The sequence below is a fragment of the Microtus pennsylvanicus genome, chromosome 21, assembly GCF_037038515.1.
Source record: "Microtus pennsylvanicus isolate mMicPen1 chromosome 21, mMicPen1.hap1, whole genome shotgun sequence".
NCBI classification, from domain to species: Eukaryota; Metazoa; Chordata; class Mammalia; order Rodentia; family Cricetidae; genus Microtus; species Microtus pennsylvanicus.
The window spans coordinates 5,074,144-5,092,384 of NC_134599.1; the positions used below are offsets into that span (position 1 = coordinate 5,074,144).

Consider the following 18,241-nt stretch of genomic DNA (forward strand, 5'->3'; position numbering starts at 1 on the left):
ATATGCTTTGAATTTCTCTCCATTTAGGTTGATATTGACTGTGGACTTGTTGTAAATTGCCTGTTGAGGTATTTCCCTTGTATCCCTAATCTCTTCAGTGTTTTTGTCATGAAGGGCTGTTGGATTTTGTCAAAGGCCCTTTCTGCATCTAATGAGGTTTTTGTCTTTTCGTCTGTTTATTGGTGGATTGCATATATTGATTTGCATATGTTCCTGCATCTCTGGGATGAAACCTATTTCATCATGGTATATGATCTTTTTGGTGTGTTCTTGGATTCAGTTTGCAGGTATTTCATTGAGACTTTTTATCTATGTTTATAAAGGAAATTGATTTAAAATTGTCTTTGTTGAATTTTTATGTGGTTTAGGTTATCAGTAACTGTCCTTGTAAAACGAATTGGGCCGTGTTCTTTTTGTTTCGTTTATGTGGAATAATTTGAGGAGTTTTGGGATTGAAATACTGAAAGAAGTCTGTGCCAAAAGTCATCTGGCCCCGGGCTTTTTTTGGTTAGTAGACTTAATTACTGCTTATGTTTCACTAGGAATTTTATAGGTCTGTTTAAACTGCTTACCTGATTTTCATTCTGATTTGGTAGGTGATATATATTGAGAAAAATTATCTATTTCTTTTAGGTTTTCCAATTTGGAGTACAGGTTTTTAAAATATGTTCTTGTGATTCTCTGTATTTCGTTGGTATCCCTTGTTATGTCCACTCTTTCACCTCTAATGTTAATATAGATCTTCTCTCTCCACCTTTTAGTTAGCTTGGCTAAGGGTTTGTTAATCTTACTGTTTTTTTTTCAAAGAACCAACTCTGTTTTATTGATTCCTTATATTGGTTTTTGTTTGTTTTTAGTTTATTGATTCAGTCTTGAGTTTGATTATTTCTTACCATCTACTCCTTTTTGGTGTTATTTCTTCTTTGTTCTCGATCTTTCAAGTATTGCTATTTACTAATTATGAGATGTCTGTCTATCCTCTTTTTTAATGTAGGCACATAATTGTGTTCCATAAATTGGGGCATGTTGTATTTTGTTTTCATTTAATTCTAGAAAGCTTTTACTTTTTAATTTATCCTGTCCCATTTTTCATTTATGAGTTGTTCAGTTTCCATGAGTTTGTAAGCTTTCTCTCATTGATACCCACCCAGCTTTAATATGTGGTAGTCAGACAGGATGCTGCGTGTGATTTCAGGTTGGTTTGTTTGTTACTTAATTTTTAAAAATCTGTTGAGAAGCCAGCCGGCGGTGGTCCACACCTTTAATCCCAGCACTCAGGAGGCAGAGGCAGGCAGATCTCTGTGAGTTTGAGGCCAGCCTGGTCTACAAGAGCTAGTTCCAGGACAGGCTCCAAAGCTACAGAGAAACCCTGTCTCGAAAAGTACCCCCTCCAAAAAAAAAATCTGTTGACTTGCTCTTGCTTTGTGTTCAAGTATGTGGTCAGTTTTGGAGAAAGTTCTATGAGGTATTGAGAAGGTATATATTCTTTTGTGTTTGGATGAAAAGTTCTGCAAATACTTGTTAGGTCCATTCCTTTTCTAATGTTTATTAGCTTCAGCATTTCTTTGTTTAGTTTTTGTGACCTGTCTCTTGGTGAGAGTGGGGTATTGAAGTCACCCATTATCACTCTGTGAGGCTCAATATGTGATTTAAGCTGTAGTGTTTGGTACATAAATTCTAAGAATCGCAATATCAGCCTAGCAGTCATGACGCACACCTTTAATACCAGCACTCGGGAGGCAGAGGCAGGCGGATCTCTGTGCGCTTGAGGCCAGTCCGGCCAGAACGAGTATTAGGAGAGCCAGAGCTTTACAGAGAAATCCTGCTGTATAGGGATTGGGTGGGGATGGGGAAGAATTGCAGTATTCTCTAGGCGGGTTAAAGGTGTGTGCCACCTTGTCCAGCTTTGAGCTTTATATTGATGTTTTTTTGGGGGGGGATATTGACCTGTTGTGCTTTGTATGTTAATGCTTCTTTGTATGTCTTTTTTTTTTAAAAATCAGGGTAATTGAGATCTGACAGAAAGAAATTAGACGAATTCTTCCTCTTTAGGATTTATAAATAATTTTAAAAAGAATTTATATTAGTTTTATTTTAAAAGTTTGTTTCTAGGCCTTTTCTTGATAGAAAAGTCTTTATGATAAACATTTATCTCTTACTATTGGTCTGCTGAGACATTGTTAGGTTCAATTTTAGTAGACTATATGTTCAGTTTTTCATGAAGTTGTTCATAGTCCCCAGTGATCCTTTTTGTTTCTGGTGTCAGTTATATAATGTATCTCTTTTCTTATCTTTTTTTTGGGATAGATTTTAGATTCTAGCTATGTATACCAATCTAGCCTTATACTGAACCCTTGCCCCAGCTGTATATTATGCCTGTCAGCAGTGACAACATTCCTACCCTACCCTCCCTCCCTCCCTCCCTCCCTCCCTCCCTCCCTCCCTCCCTCCCTCCCTCCCTCCCTCCTTCCCTCTGATGTATTATTTTATGCTCTGATGGCTTGGTTTCTTTCCTTCTACCTTGGAGTTGATTTGGTTTGCTCTCTTCTACTACTAGGAGTTGCGACGTTAGTTTATTTTCTTTCTTTGATTGTCGATGGTGAGGCACTGACTGCCACGGACTTCTAGTTCTTTTGCTGAACCCACTTGATTTTTCCTTATTGTTTTTAACTTTTCAATGAAAATTTAAATTCCTCTCGATTTCTTCAAGAGCATGTTATAAATTTGCAGATAATTTTTACAATTTCTGGTTTCTTTCTTGTTCAAGCTTTACTCCACTGTAGTCAAAGATGATGCATGATATACCTTTAATTGTTTTTTCTGTCTTCTGAGGCGTGTTTTCAGGTATGATCTGCCTTAGAGACTGTTCTGTTCACTGCTGAGATGAATGTGTATTTTAGAGGTATTGGACGATATAATGTGTAGATGTCTTTTAGGTTCATTTTGTTCATAATGTAATTTGACTTTGATGTTTCTTTTTTAAAAAGTGGTGATTGTGTGTGTGTTGGTGTCTGTCTGTGTATATGTGCCACAAGTGTAAGGATGCCTGCAGAGTCTTTTGAGAGTGGGCTAGATCTCCTGGAGCTTGAGCTATCTTACTGGTGGCTGTGAGCCACTTGTTGTGGGTGCTGGAAACTGAGGCATCTCTCCAGGTCCCACCTTCCCTTTATGCTCACAGGCCACCCTGCATTGCTTTGGCTCAGCCTCTAGTCCATTTCTGTAAGGCTCATGTACGCAGAATTGAAGCCTGGTGCTCACCTGCTGTCCAACCAGATGCCTTGCTTTGCAGGGGCCTCCAGAAGTCTTGGTGTTGTTTTAGTCACTCCATTCCAACGGGAAAAAAATGTTACTGATTGAGGGGGAAAAATGTAACTCTGATAGTTTGATTTTTCATTGAAAAAAAAAGTTTACATGTTTTTATTGTTTTGAAATTTATTTTTATTTTATGTGTAGGGGTGTTTTACTTGCATGTATGTGTGTATCTGGTGTCTAGGGATGCCAGAAAGAGGGCTTTGGGTCCTCTAGAGCTGGCATGATTGACAGTTGTGAGCTCTCATGTACTTTCTGGGAATTGAACCTGGATCCTCTAGAAAAGTAGTGCTGTTAACTGCCAAGTCATCTCTTCAGCCCCCTCCAGCCCCCTTTAATATTTCTTTATTAATTTTTGTAGTTATTGTTATTGTTGCGGATTCTGTTTAGTCCTATGCTTGGAATGGTCTTGTCTTTTACCTCTTAATTATTGGTTTATATGATTGTTTCAGAGTTGTATATATTTTAACAATTGCTTCCTTTGTTGAATTGATTCACTTTTCACTATGTAGTGACTTTTTTCTTTTCCTTTTGACAATAGCGTATTTTATCTAAGTATTATTATTACTGCCTTCTCTTGTTTTCTAATTATTTGGTATGTTTTATTTGGTCCCTTCACTTTCAGTATATCTGGTTCTTAATTTATGAAGTATATCTTTGTGTATTTGGTTTTCACTTTTTGGGGGAGTGGAGAAGGGTCTACTTAGGTAGTCTATACCTTTTCATCAGAGGAATTTGTTTTTATATTCATGGTCATTACTGAAAAAGCATATTACTGTAACTCTTAGTTTTTCCACTTTGTAAAAATACTTTGTCACTGTTTTAGTCTTCTTTAAAAAATATTTATTTATTATGTATACAATATTCTGACTGTGTGCATGACTGCCGGCCAGAAGAGGGCACCAGACCTCATTACAGACGGTTGTGAGCCACCATGTGGTTGCTGGGAATTGAACTCAGGACCTTTGGAAGAGCAGGCAATGCTCTTAACCTCTGAGCCATCTCTCCAGCCCCCCCCTCCCCGTTTTAGTCTTTCATTAATATTTGTGGCTTTTAGAAGATTATTCTGTGTATATATTAGGTTTGTGAATATTGGTTTATATCTATCTATTATTGTTGCTGCTGCTGTTTTGTGCTTCAGCTCCATTTGTTTACTTCTTACTTTTTTCCCCTGGTTTTTCAAGACAAAAGTTTCTCTGTGTAGCAACCCTGGTTGTCCTTTGGACCACTGTCAGATCCTTTATTTGTTTATTTATTTATTGGTGTTTACGAGACAGGGTCTCTCTCTGTGTAGCTCTGGCTGTCCTGGAACTTGCTCTGTAGACCAGAGATCCACCTGCTTCGCCTCCTAAGTGCTGGGATTAAGGGCATGTGCCACCACCTCTCTGCTTTTTAATTTTTTTGTGTCAGCTTCTCTCCTTCCACAATGTGGTTCCCAGGGCTAACCGTTGGTGACAAGTGCCTTTATTCACAAACCATCTTTCTGGCCCTGAAATGGCATGTGTGTGTGTGTGTGTGTGCGTGTGTTGTGTGTTGTGTGTGTGTCTATTTTCTGTGAGAAGGTCTTATTCCATAGCCCAGGCTGGCCTGGAACTACTCTAGTCACAAACTCAAGGCAGTCCTTCTGCCTTAGCCTTCTTTGGTTTGTCATTATAGTTGTTATCTACAATGCACAACTTGGTGGCTCATTCTGTCAATAAATTTTCTACTGCCTGTTCCTACTATAGTTTATTATTCACCCACTTAATTGATTCTTTTTTTTTTAAAAAAATTTATTTATCTATTTATTTATTTATCTATCTATCTATCTATCTATTTATTTATTTATTTATTATGTATGTATACAATATTCTTTCTGCATGTTTGCCTGAAGGCCAGAAGAGGGCACCAGATCTCATTACAGATTGTGAGCCTCCATGTGGTTGCTGGGAATTGAACTCAGGACCTTTGGAAGAGCAGGCAATGCTCTCAACCTCTGAGCCATCTCTCCAGCCCCTTAATTGATTATTTCAAAGGTTCAGCATATATAGCTACAATCGTTTAGGTTTTTTTTTTTTTGGTTTAGTCATATCTTAAACTCATTTGGGTAAATGTTAAGCAGCATAATTGTTGGATTATATGATCAGAATTAGTTTTGTAAATGCCTGCACACTGTCACGTTTCTGCATCATTTTGCATACTTATTAACAATGTAATTGTGCTGTGGAGAGACTCTATGACCATGGCAACTCTTATAAACGAAACATTTGTGGTTGTGGTTTAGAGGTTCAGTCCATCACTGTGGGAGGCCTGGCAGCATGCAAACAGGCATGCTGGTGTTGAAGAAATAGCGAGTGTCCTACATCTCGAAGGCAACAGGAAGTCAACTGAGTGTCACACTAAGTAAAGCTTGAGAAAAAGTACTCAAAGTCTGTCCACACCTTGACACACTGCCAACAGAAGGTGTGGTCCAGATTAAAGGTGTGCCTTCCAACCTCAAGGTCTGGATAAAGGGTCTGAGTCATCCAGCCTCCTCCAACAAGAGCACATTTTCTTCAGCAAGGCCACACATTCTAGTAGTGCCACTCCCAATGAGTTTATGGGGAGCAAATACATTCAAATTACCACAATAATGTCAGCATAAAATACCATTCTTGGTTTATTTTACATGTGTTTTTATGTCCAAAGTATCTTTATTCTTAGCATTATATAAGTGGCTCATGTTTTTATTATTTTTATTTTATTTTTTAAAAATTTTCATTAAGATTTATTATTTTATGTATATTAGTGCTTTATCTGCATGGTTGTGAGCCACCATGTAGATGCTGAGACCTGAACTCAGGACCTCTGGAAGAGTAGTCAGTGCTCTTAACCACTGAGCCATCTCTCCAGCCTCCATGTTTTTACTTTTTTAATAAAGATTTTTTTTTAAATGTATGTTGTTCCTACCTGCATGCCTGCATGCCAGAAGAGGGCACCAGATCTAATTATAGTTGGTTGTGTGGTTGTGAGCCACCATGTGGTAGCTGGGAATTGAACTCAATACCTATGAGTCATCTCTCTAGCCCCCATGTTTTTTAATCTATTAGATAACCTGGTTAAATCTATTAGAGACATGGTTTCTGGGTATAACAGTCTTGGCTCTTCTGGAACTCATTATGTAGACCAGACTGGCCTCGAATTCACTGACATCCGCCTATCTCTGCTTCCTCCGTGCCTCTGCTTCCCATGTGCTGGGATTAAAGGTATAAGCCACCACCACCTGGTAGACAACCTCTCTTCTAATTTGTACATTTACACCATTCATGATCAAAATGAATATTCTTGCCAGGTAGTGGTGGTACATTCATTTAATCCCAGCACTCAAGAGGCAGAGGCAGGCATAGCTCTGTGAGTTTGAGGCCAGCCTGGTCAATAGAAATAGAGTAAATTTCAGGAAAGCTAGGGCTTTACACAGAGGAAACCTTGTCTCAAAAACCAAACCAAAACAAAGTGATTCTATTTTGATTTTATTTTTAATCATATGTTTGTGTCTCTGTGTGGGTATGTACTTGTCACAACAGAGTCATCAGATCCTTCCTTGGAGATGTAGTTAGGTTGTTGGTTGTGGGCCACCCAATGTTGGTGCTGCTAAACTCAGTCCTATGCAAGAATTCGGGTTCTCTTATTTTTTTATTTTATTTTAATCCTCATATTTATAACACTGATTTCTTAGTAAGATGTCCCAATAATGTTAACAAAATTCATGTGCTATGGTTAGAGTATGCCTGCAGTGAAGAAGTGTACAAACTCAACCCAGCCTGTGTAGCTTGATTTTGTGACTTGGTTCTTCTATGTGTATTTGGGAGGCATGTATTTATAAGGGTGTTTGTGTGTGTGCATGCAGATGTGTGAGCACACAACAGTGCTTGTGGAGACCTAAGGTCAACACCAAATGTCTTCTTCAATTGCCCACCACCTTACTTTTAAAGGAATTTCTCAAAAACGTATTTATTTATTTATTTTCAGCAAAGCTGAAGGCAATCGTTTGGCTGTGTTGATAGTTTTTCTAGGGATCCACATGTAACTGAGTGTACAGTTGGTGTACTTCTGTACCTGGCTTTTTCTGTCGGTGCCGGGCATCTGAATTTTGCTAACTGAGCCATATCCTATGCGGCTGTTTTTTTAAAAAGGGGGAAGAATTTCAGAGAACTGTTAGTGAATTTTTTGTTTATCCTTACAGTTTTAGCTGGGATTCTAAGTATTAGCTGCACTAGTACTTTCTCCCCATCATACTATGTGCGCACCTGCCTCTGCCTCCAGAGTACTGACATTAAAGGCATACACCACTGGGCCTGTCATGCTCCCTCCACCCCTCCCTCCCTCCCTCCCTCCCTCCCTCCCTCCCTCCCTCCCTCCCTCCCTCCCTCCCTCCCTTCCTCTCTCCCTCCCTCCCTCCCTCCCTCCCTCCCTCCCTCCCTCCCTCCCTTCCCCCTCCCATTTATTTATTTTTAACGATTTATTTGTTTATTAGGTATATAGTGTTCTGTCTGCATGTATGCCTACATACTAGAAAAAGGCATTAGATCTTATTATTGATGGTTGAGAGCTGCCACGTGGTTGCTGGGAATTGAACTTAGGACCTCTGCAAGAGCACCCAGTGACTTCTGAGCCAGTTTATTTCATTTTTAATTATGTTTTTATGCCATATGTGTTTGAGTATGTGGATATGAGTGCATTTTCCAGCAGATGTCAGAAGCATTGGATCCCCAGATTTTACAGGTGATTCTAATGAGGTTCTTTAGAACAGAATTCAGGTCTTCTGCAAGAGTGGTATACACTTTGAACCTCTGAGCAATCTCTCCAGTCATGTTCCCCCTCCCCTTCCTTTTTAAAGATAGGGTCTCATGTAGTTCAGGATAGGTTTAAACTCATGTTTCCTCCCAAGTGTTGGGATTATAGGCTTGGCTAGTTTAGTATGGTGGTAAAGACTAAATACAAAGCTTTATGTATGCTAAGCAAATGCTGTACTAACTAACCAAGCTACATTCCCAGCTCAAGTGTGCATATTTCTATTGTGTCAGTTCCTGTTCTTGCTACCGTTTTCTGTTTCTGAGGGAAATCTATGAAGATTAGGTATCCCCAGTCCATTTTTGTATTAACTCTACTTAAATACAGTGCATTGTATGTACTAGTTGCCCAGAATTTTGTTACAAATTGTTGGTCCAAATGCAATATTAACTTCCTAGCATGAAGGCAGGGGATAATGAATGTATGTTTTTTCTATTTTCTCTTTACATCCTAAACTATTTTAAAAAATAATTTGTGGTCGTATATCAAGAGCCATGGGTGCAATTTAATGGTTGAGTGTCTGTTAGTGTACATAAGGAAGATAGCCTGTCGGTGAGACGGGCGAGACAATACATAGATCCTTTTGTGTGAATGCGTGTAACCAGAATAACATCTATATACTCATATTTAATTACAGCTTTGTGCTTAATTAAGTGCTCTCTGAATGATCATTTTATGCTAGGAGGAATTATCTACTTTAATTTGGAATTTGGGAACAAACTAAAGTTCAGTAACTTGGCTTGGTCATATTGGGAGCCCATATCTGAGTTAAAGATGCCTATTGTGAATGATTAGATTTAAAGCCACTATTCATTTAACTTCCTTTGGGTTAAACTCTTCAAGGTTAAGTAAGAGCTGTAAATGTGTTAAAGGATTAAAAGAAGTAATGAATAATTACATAAAGTTAGAGATCAGATATAATTTTTCTTCATATTCCCCAAATGCAGGTCATATAACCCAGTGATGTTTAACGAAGTGCAGATACTTAAGTTCTTACTTAAATGTCCTTACTAGGGATTAGGTTCTTCCATAGTCTAGTTACATGGCACATGTGCCACCTAGTGGCTAGATAATTAACCACTCGGTGATGTATAAAGCATTTACCTGCTTTCTCCCCTTCCTTCTCTTCACCTTTCTGGTATAGATCATTTTGTGACCAAGTGAAACTGACTGTGTTTGTTTAGGTCAGGTTTAAAGTTGGGAGGTGTCCAGTTTCATTCCTGTTGATGTGATAAAATACCCTGACAAAGAGATCTTATTTGACTTGCCATGTTACAGTCTGTTGTTTTGCTGAATTCAAGGAGCTGGTCACTTCAGATCCATAGCCAAGAGCAAAGAGAGAATAAGTCCATGATTGTTTGTTTTCAGCTTTCTTCTTCATTTGGAAAAACATTTTTTTATTAATAATTTGGAATATTTACATGTACATAAATAATACATTTATTCATTTATTTTTATATGTGTTGTATGGGTGTTTTGTCTACATGTATGTCTATGTACCACATACATGCCTGGTGCCTACAGAAGTCAGAAGAGAATGTTGGATCCCTGGAATTGTAGTTCCAGGTGGTTGTGAGTTGCCATGTTTTGCTACAGTAAACCCTCTTGACCACTGAACCATCTCTCTAGAATCCCAGTTATTTTTCTTCTCTCTGGGGGAATGTTACTACTTACAATGGACAAGTCTTCCTGTGTCAATTAACAATTAAGACAACCCCCCACCTACATGGCCACAGGCCAATTTGGTGTAGATAATTCCTCATTAAGACTGTTTCCAGATGATGGCTGTATCAAATTCATAAATAAAATTAACCATCAGAGGTGGTGACTGTACCCATGGCAACAACTGTGTCTAGGAGATGGTGGTATACACAGGAGGTTGGTGGCCAGTGCCTTACTCTATTGATCCCTACGTTGGTGTGTTTTGCTTTTACTGGATATCTCTGGCTGTGTTGGAACGTCTGATGCAGACCAAGCTAGCCTTGAACTCAAAGAGATCCATCTGCCTTTGCCTCCTGAGTGCTTCAAGTAGAGGTGTGTACTACCACTCATCCCCTCTTTTTTAATTTGAGACAGGTTCTCACTATGTAGTTCTTTTTTTCTTTTTCTTTTTTGCTCAGATTGGTTTAATAAAGAGCTGAATAGCCAGCCACTTGGAGGAGTTGTTAGGTGGAATTTTGGAGTTGTGAAAGAAAGCATATTGAATTAACTATGACAATAAGCAAGAAACATTCTTCCATGGTCTCTACTTCACTTCCTGGCTCTAGAGTCCTGAGCTGACCAATCCCAATAAAGAACTGTCATCAATGCCTGTGAGCCAAACATTCCATTAACACTACAATTTTAGTCATAGTCTTTTTTTGGGGGGTGGGTTCTTTTTTTATTTTTACTTAAAAATTTCCACCTCCTCCCCTCCTCCCATTTTCCTCCCCCTCCCCCTCCCTCTCCAGTTCAAAGAGCAGTCAGGGTTCCCTGCCTTGTGGGAAGGAAAAAACCATATGATCGTTTCTTTAGATGCTGAAAAAGCATTCGACAAAATTCAACACCCCTTTATGATAAAGGTCTTGGAGAGACTAGGGATACAAGGTTCATTCCTAAATATAATAAAAGCAATATACAGCAAGCCGTCAGCTAACATTAAATTAAATTAAATGAAGAGAAACTCAAAGCCATCCCACTAAAATCAGGAACACGACAAGGCTGTCCACTCTCTCCATACTTCTTCAATATAGTGCTTGAAGTTTTAGCAATAGCAATAAGACAGCATAAGGAGATCAAGGGGACTCGAATCAGAAAGGAAGAAGTCAAACTTTCGTTATTTGCAGATGATATGATAGTATACATAAGCGACCCCAAAAACTCTACCAAGAACTTCTACAGCTGATAAACACCTTTAGTAACGTGGCAGGATACAAGATCAACTCCAAAAACTCAGTTGCCCTCCTATACACAAAGGATAAAGAAGCAGAGAAGGAAATCAGAGAAGCATCACCTTTCACGATAGCCACAAATAGCATAAAATATCTTGGGGTAACTCTAACCAAGGAAGTGAAAGATCTATTTGATAAGAACATTAAATCTTTGAAGAAAGAAATTGAAGAGGATACCAGAAAATGGAAGGATCTCCCTTGCTCTTGGATTGGGAGGATCAACATAGTAAAAATGGCAATTTTACCAAAAGCAATCTATAGATTCAATGCAATCCCCATCAAAATCCCAACAAAATTCTTGACAGACCTTGAGAGAACAATAATCAGCTTTATATGGAAAAACAACAAACCCAGGATAGCCAAAACAATCTTATACAATAAAGGAACGTCTGGAGGCATTACCATCCCTGACTTCAAACTCTTATTACAGAGCTACAGTAATGAAAACAGCTTGGTATTGGCACAAAAACAGAGATGTTGACCAATGGAATCGAATAGAAGACTCGGATTTTAACCCACAAGCCTATGAACACCTGATTTTCAACAAAGGAGCTAAAAGTATACAATGGAAGAAAGAAAGCATCTTCAACAAATGGTGCTCGCATAACTGGATGTCAACCTGTAAAAGAATGGAAACAGATCCATATCTATCACCAGGCACAAAACTCAAGTCCAAATGAATTAAAGACCTCAATATCTATTTGAACACACTGAACCTGATAGAAGAGAAAGTGGAAAGTACTCTACAACACATGGGCACAGGAGACCACTTTTTACGTGTAACCCCGGTAGCACAGACAATAAGGACAACATTGAATAAACGGAACCTTGATGTAGAAAGGTCCATTGGCTAATAAAGGAGCTGCCTTGGCCCATTTTATTGGTTAGAACATAGGCAGGTGGAGTAAACAGAACAGAATGCTGGGAGGAAGAGGAAGTGAGCTCAGACTCCACAGATCTCCTCTCTGGAGTGGACGCCTCAGAGAGACGCCATGCTCCCAGCTCCCAGGCAGACGCACGCGATGAAGCAAGCCGCCAGGTCAGACATGCTGAATCTTTCCTGGTAAGACCGGAGCTACACAGTTTATTAGAGATGGGTTGATCGGGATATCAGAATTAGCCAGTAAGGGCTAGATAGAAATGGGCCAAGCAGTGATTAAAAGAATACAGTGTTCGTGTAATTATTTCAGGGCATAAGCTAGCCGAGCAGGCGGCCGGGGTGCTGGGAACACAGCCCCGCCGCCCTTATTACTACAGGACCTCCTAAAACTGAGAAGCTTTTGTAAAGCAAAGGATACTGTCACTAAGACAAAAAGGCAACCTACTGACTGGTAGAAAATCTTCACCAACCCCGCAACAGACAAAGGTCTGATTTCCAAAATATATGAAGAACTCTAGAAACTAGACCTTAAAATGCTAATTAACCTAATTAAAAAAATTGGGCACTGAACTGAACAGAGAATTCTCAACAGAAGAAGTTCAAATGGCCAAAAGACACTTAAGGTCATGCTCAACCTCCTTAGCGATCAGGGAAATGCAAATCAAAACAACTTTGTGATACCATCTTACACCTATCAAAATGGCTAAAATCAGAAACACCAATGATAGCCTTTGCTGGAGAGGATGTGGAGTAAGGGGTACACTCATCCATTGCTGGTGGGAATGCAAACTTGTGCAACCACTTTGGAAAGCAGTGTGGCGGTTTTTCAGGAAATTCGGGATCAGCCTACCCCAGGATCCCTCAATACCACTCTTGGGAATATACCCAAGAGATGCTCTATCATGCTACAAAAGGATTTGTTCAACTATGTTCATAGCAGCATTATTTGTAATCTGGAAACAACCTAGATGTCCCTCAATGGTAGAATGGATGAAGAAAGTATGGAATATGTACTCATTAGAGTATTACTCAGCGGTAAAAAACAATGGCATCCTGATTCCATTTCTTTTTTTTTTTTAATATTTATTTATTATGTATACAATATTCTGTTGGTGTGTATGCCTAAAGGCCAGAAGAGGGCACCATACCTCATTACAGATGGTTGTGAACCACCATGTGGTTGCTGGGAATTGAACTCAGGACCTTTGGAAGAGCAGGCAATGCTCTTAACCACTGAGCCATCTCTCCAGCCCCCTGATTCCATTTCTTAAAAGCTAAGTAAGTCCACCCACTGGGGTACATGCACATCATGTTTACAGCTTCTGAAGCACAGTTCCAGTGTTTCCATTATGTGCACACCCTTCCTCTCAGCCTTACCCCTTGTTACTTACTATGAAGAACAGTAAACTAAGTGCACCCCCAGATTTTTGGCGCCTGAATGAGTTCCCATAAAGTCATTTTATAGATGTCATTGTCTAGCACTTTACATATTATACACAGACAGAGAGTTGCTAGCAGAATGAGATTTCTTTCTCTCTTTTATAGGGAAAGCTGAAGAGAGCAGGCATCATAAAAAAGTAACATCTGACTTCTTGGTATCTCCCTAAAGCTGTAGGCCCTGTACTTACTGTTGGCTTTCTAAGTTACTACTTCAGGTTCTATTCATGGCAGAGATTGATCTAACATAAAAAGGATCAGCTGCTTTCGTTTTAAAATCCCATTGTTAGTGTTACATGGTCAGATAAACAAGCCTCTTAGTTTTATTTTTTTCTTGTGCTACTTTCCTGTTCCTGAGATTAATGTCTGTGTTAACTTGAGTGTGAATCGGACTGCTGTGAGAGAAACTTCAAATACACAGCGTTAGTTATATAAAACTCATTTTGTCTTATGTAGTATGAAAATTTTCTTTTTCCCTGTCCCCTTTCTATCGCCCCCACTTTCTCTCGCCCCTCTTTTCTGTCTCTCCCACTCTCTCCAGTGCCACGGTATTCAGAGGACAACTTTTGGGGTCTTTTTGTGTGTGTGTGTTTCACCTTTATGTGGGTTCTGGGATTGAATGCAGGTTAGTAGGCTTGTATACCAAGGCCTTTAGCCCCCAAGATATCTCACCTGACTCCATTTAGTATTTTGATCCTGAAAGGTTGTGTTGAGACTTCGTTACTCTCTGTGGTTGCTTATGAACCCCGATTTCTTCCATTTTTTTTTTCTGTGCCATATTTTGGAGTGTTGCTCTCATTGGCAACTTTGTCTTGAGTTAGTTGTTAGGTCTGTTCTAGTCCATAGGAAAGAGAAACAATTTTTTTTTTCTTTTAGCTTTATACAATGTAGAAATGGCACAGTTGTTTCCAGTCTTGCGACTTGCTAAGTAACTACCATGCTTGGTTGTGGAGGCCTCTGGTTTATCCAGTACCCACTTTGCATATTGATTTATTAATTTTTTTTACAGAACTTTGTGCATTATCGTGTACATTTTTCAAGTTCTTTACATACTTTGAGGCTATATACTTAATAGGGGGTGTGTGCATGTATTTTCTCTCATTTGTGATGTAGTCATCTAATCATGGGTTAATTTATCGAATAGAAATTTATAATTGTAATTGCATTTTTAGTCTTTTTATATATTTGATATAAATATATACTTTGTTGATTTGACGCTGGGTATTTTACATGAAAATTGTAGGATACACATGATACCTTGATTAATAAGCCTTATCAAAACAATGATCATTTTTTTCTCATACCCATTATTAAAAAGGCACAGTGCTGTTTTCATGATGAAAACCCAAACTTGTTGCTTCATGACACCAATTTTATTAGATAGAACTTAAATGTACTTTTAATAACTAGTAGTTTTCAGAATTACTCATTTTTTTTCTCTCCCAAATGCTTTCCTAAAGTTCACGTTGACTTTAGGTGATCATCATAAAAAATAGGAAAATAAAATTGAAATACTGATATGAGAGGTGAGAGTTGAAGTTTCAAGTAAAATTTATTGTTCAAACTGCTAAGACAGTCATATCTAGTGTGCCATAAAGTATGGTCTGGGATATTGGTGTGGAGCTAGTGCTGTATATGTAGGCTTAAAGGTTATTAAGCCCAGAGGAGATTGTTGAAACCTGGATAATAATTAAGTTCTTCAGGCAGAGGGTTGTATTTGCATTTGGGAGTGGAAAAAAAATCATCTGAAAAGAAAGTAGACTATTAAATATTTTATTCAGTTTTGGCTTTCTTTCCTCCATTCCTTCCTTCCTCTTTGCCTCCCTCCATCCTTCATTTCTCTCTTCCTTTTTTCTCTTTCTCTCCCTGTCTTTTAGACATTTTATTAATTTATGTTTCCCTCCCGTATCTTTCAGCCCCTCCCTTTCTTTTTGTGTTAAGTTTATAGTTCAGGCTGTTTTGAAACTCACTGTAAATCATAGGGTATCTTAGAACTCACCATTCTCTTGTCTTAGTCTCTCAAGAGTTGTGCTTTACCAGCATGTGACACCTTATGTGACTCAACTATTTGATCTTCATGAACAATTTCATGAAGCATATGGAGAAGCATAGTTTGACAGGTGAATAAAAGAGAGATGCCCTTCATATAATATTTAAATAGCCACGAGATGGTCAAATTGTTTCTTGAGATATAGTCTACATGTTTTTTTTCTTCTAAAAATGGTTTCTTTAATCTGAATCTTTTTTTAAAAATTTATTTATTTATTAAAGATTTCTGTCTCTTCCCTGCCACTGCCTCCCATTTCCCCCCTCCCCCAATTAAGTCCCCCCCTCACTCCGAAAAGCAATCAGGGTTCCCTGTCCTGTGGGAAGTCCAAGGAACCCCCACCTCCATCAAGGTCTAGTAAGGTGAGCATCCAAACTGCCTAGGATCCCACAAAGCCAGTGCGTGCAGTAGGATCAGAAACCCATTGCCATTGTTCTTGAGTTCTCAGTAGTCCTCATTGTCCGCTATGTTCAGAGAGTTCGGTTTTATCCCATGCTTTTCCAGACCCAGGCCAGCTGGCCTTGGTGAGTTCCCAGTAGAACATCCCCATTGTCTCAGTGTGTGGGTGCACCCCTTGCGGCCCTGAGTTCCTTGCTCGTGCTCTCTCTCCTTCTGCTCCTGATTTGGACCTTGAGATTTATGTCCTGTGCTCCAATGTGGGTCTCTGTCTCTGTCTCCTTTCATCGCCTACTGAAGGTTAATTTTCAGGAGGATGCCTATATGTTTTTCTTTGGGTTCTCCTTATTTAGCTTCTCTAGGATCACTAATTATAGGCTCAATGTCCTTGGTTTATGGGTAGAAACCAAATATGAGTACATCCCATGTTCCTCTTTTTGGGTCTGGCTTACCTCACTCAGGATAGTGTTTTCTATTTCCATCCATTTGCATGCAAAATTCAAGAAGCCCTTGTTTTTTACTGCTGAGCAGTACTCTAATATGTATATATTCCATACTTTCTTCATCCATTCTTCCATTGAAGGGCATCTAGGTTGTTTCCAGGTTCTGGCTATCACAAACAATGCTGCTATGAACATCGTAGAGCATATACTTTTGTTGTATAATAAGGCCTCTCTTGGGTATATTCCCAAGAGTGGTATTGCTGGGTCCAGGGGTAAGTTGATCCCGAATTTCCTGAGAAACCGCCACACTGCTTTCCAAAGTGGTTGCACAAGTTTGCATTCCCACCAGCAATGGATGAGTGTACCCCTTTCTCTGTAGTAATTGGAGCGGCGGGGCTGCGTCCCCAACACCCCAGCCGCCTGCTCGGCTAGCTTATGCCCCGAAATAATTACGCGGACACTGTATTCTTTTAAACACTGCTTGGCCCTTTATCTCTAGCCCCTACTGGCTAATTCTGATATCCCGATCAACCCATCTCTAATAATCTGTGAGCACCGGTCTTACCGGGAAGATTCTAGCCTAAGTCCATCCTGGGTCGGAGGTGGGGCATGGCGTCTCTCTGAGGCCTCTGCTCCGGAGAGGAGAGCTGTGGAGTCTGAGCTCACTTCCTCTTCCTCCCAGCGTTCTGTTCTGTTTACTCCTCCCACCTATCTTCTAATCAATGAGGACCAAGCAGTTTCTTTTTATTTAACCAGTGACCTTCCTCCATCATTTCTCCACAACCTCTCCAACAAAGGCTATCATTGGTGTTTTTCATTTTAGCCATTCTGACAGGTGTAAGATAGTATCTTAAAGTTGTCTTGATTTGCATTTCCCTGATCGCTAAGGAAGTTGAGCATGACCTTAAGTGTCTTTTGGCCATTTGAAGTTCTTCTGTTGAGAATTCTCTGTTCGGCTCAATGCCCCATTTTATAATTGGGTTGATTAGCCTTTTACGGTCTAGTTTCTTGAGATCTTTATATATTTTGGAGATCAGACCTTTGTCAGTTGCGGGGTTGGTGAAGATCTTCTCCCAGTCAGTGGGTTGCCTTTGTGTCTTAGCGAGTGTCCTTTGCTTTACAGAAGCTTCTCAGTCTCAGGAGGTCCCATTTATTCAATGAGGTCCTTAATGTCTGTGCTGCTGGGGTTATACGTAGGAAGTGGTCTCCTGTTACATGTTTGTTTGTTCAGAGACTGTGTAGAAAGGTCTAAACAAATTTCCAATTAGAAAACAAGGATTTATTGAAGAATGTAAATTGTGTCAGGAACGTTGGCAGAGGAGGAGTGTCTCTTTATTCTGGTAATGAAAGACAGTGGATATATTTTTATTTAAAGAGAAGAGTATTATTGGGATAGAGGTGTTTTAAAAGCCTTACAGGAGCTGGAGAGATAGCTCAGTGGTTAAGAGTACTTGTTGCTCTCGCAGAACCTGAGTTTCATTCCTAGCACCTATATAATGGGTTATAACCATCTATAACTGTAGTCTTGGGGATCCAGCTCTCTTTTCCAGCCTCCAAAGGTACTGAATGTGTATGGTACGCATACATTTATGCAGGCAAAACACCTGTACACATTTAAAAGTCTTACAGTAATTAGACTGCCTACTGAAAAGTATGTGTAAGGTTTCTGAAGTTACAGCCCTGAGGAGAATTTTAAATGGCAGCAGAATCAAGGAGCAGTCTCTTTAAGAATTTAGCTTTTAGAATGGCAAGTGGCCATGATGCACAGTTATTGTTTCAAATTATAGTCTCAATTTATAAAATGTGAATAAACTTAAGAAATGAACTACACTGAAATACATTTAATTTATAGATCAAGTGTTAAAATCTTGAAAATATTCCAAACAGTTGTTTTTAGTGTGAAACTTAAGTTGTACTGTGGGCTTAAGGCAAAGTGAACCAAGGTTTAAATTATGTTGCTGATTATTTTTCAGTAGCAAACTTACAATAA

General features: G+C 39.2%; 1 protein-coding gene across 18 annotated transcripts in view; it reads left to right on the forward strand.

Moving 5' to 3' along the window:
• Window positions 1-18,241, forward strand: part of Kmt2c (lysine methyltransferase 2C) — a 222,977-nt gene that overhangs the window by 58,290 nt on the left and 146,446 nt on the right. The window lies entirely within an intron of this gene.